This window comes from Nicotiana sylvestris, chromosome 6 (assembly GCF_000393655.2).
Source record: "Nicotiana sylvestris chromosome 6, ASM39365v2, whole genome shotgun sequence".
Lineage (NCBI taxonomy): Eukaryota > Viridiplantae > Streptophyta > Magnoliopsida > Solanales > Solanaceae > Nicotiana > Nicotiana sylvestris.
The window spans coordinates 156,359,533-156,361,465 of NC_091062.1; positions in this window are offsets into that span (position 1 = coordinate 156,359,533).

A 1,933-nucleotide genomic window follows, 5' to 3' on the forward strand; every position below is an offset into this window, starting at 1 on the left:
AATTCCCCAAACGACTCCATGGATTGAGGAGGGATATCAAATACGGAAGTGTTCAAAGTTACCAACGGTTGTTTCAGCAAAGTATGCTTCATCATCATTTCATTCTGGGCATCTTTGATTATTTTTTCTACATTAGGATTGGAAAAAAGCAACTTATGAGCATTGGAACTATGTGCTTCTGCCTTTTGCGAATCAACAGGAACAATGTCCTTCGAAATAATTATCTGATCACCTGTGTTTGTGGAAGTTTGCTGCTGTGAGTTACTGCCTGGAGCTTGTGGTTGCCCATTTTTTGAAGTTGTGTTCGTCAGCATAGTTGCCAGGGCATTCTCTACCATTTTAGTTAGCTCAGAGTGATTATCAACATTTGCAATCTCAATTCGAGCACCTATGTCCTTTGCATTTATCTGTTGTTTCCCACTACCTGTAGAGCTGGTTTTTCCAACTATTGATCGTGTGTCATCATCCATCTGTTGCTCCGTATTTTCAGCCTCCTTCGTAACATGCTCACCCTCATTCACCAAAGCATCAAAAGAGTTCGAGACCCCAATAACATTTGATGGAACAATATGATTTCGCGCACCTGTAGCTTGCTTCTTGTTAGTCGATTTATTCACCACTGCCCACTTTTTGCTCTTTGTATCTGAGTTGCATGGAACTGTAGCATTTTGCCTTGGATTATTCGACACCTGCCCCTCAATGCAATAGTAGCCCCCACAGTTGAACATGTAATAGCTGCTTCAATTCCAGATTTCTGTCCTACAAACACATTTGTTTCATGATTCTTGGCATTGGTTGCTCGATCGGCTGTTGGTTCAACAACCCCAGCAGCATCTCGATCCCAAGCTCCCTTCAATGCAACAGTAGCCTTCAAAGTTTTAACTTCTGCAGCTCCACGATTATCTCCAACATTGTCATCCAACTTCGAAATAGTAGAAGCTGCACCAGTTTGACCTGGTATAGCATCTCGATCAGCAGCTTCCATTAAATTTGCATCTTTTGATGCAATTGTTACTGCTGGATTATTCTTGGCATAGAGTGCTCGAACAGCTGTAGCTAAATCAGTGTCATCCATCAGCCCAGGTTGAACAACATCATTTGGGCCTTTATTAGTTGACAAAACAGTTGTGGCATTAGAAAAAGCCAAATTGTCGTATGCTTTCACAATTGGATTCACAGCATTGAAAATCCTTGCCAATGTTGTTTTAGCAGGGACATCACGTGGAGGCTTAGGAGGACCTTTATCAATCATTGAGGCATCAACTACAGTTTGCATTACATTCTCATTGTTTTCATTAACAATGTGTTTTCCTTCTTCAATTTGCAACACCTGCTGACCAACTACTGCTTCTTTTGCTGCTTCAACTCCTTGCTTTCCATCTTTTTCTGGTACATCCTTGGTTATTTGCCCAGCTCTTTTAGCGTTTAAGTAGTCCCTTGCATCCCTTTGTAGCTTGTCAACAGCAAACACCTCTTTACCAGGCAGATTACTGTGTAAAAAATTCTCCTCTGCCACCACCTCTGTTCCAGCTTTTTCTTTCTTAATTCTACACGCCTTTCCATCATGTACTTGATACTTGCAATACGAACAATACTTAGGAAGGTTGTCATATACTATCTCTTGATAGAACACGACATATTTACCTGTAACTCGATCTAAAATCTGCAGCCTGACCTTTTTAGGATGTTTATCTAATAGATCAAGAATAACCTTGACCCTAGCAGCACTAGGTCGCATTCTTTCTTGCGTTACCTTATCCACAACAATAGCCTTACCAACAGCAGAAGAAATAGACATTAACGACCTCTTAGCGAAGAAGTTAGGCGGAAAACTTGGAAAGGAGATCCACGCGACTGCCATGGACGTTTCTTCCTTAGGATTGTAGCTTAGTGTCCATGGAAACATTCTAAAAATGAATTCCTCTCCTTTTGA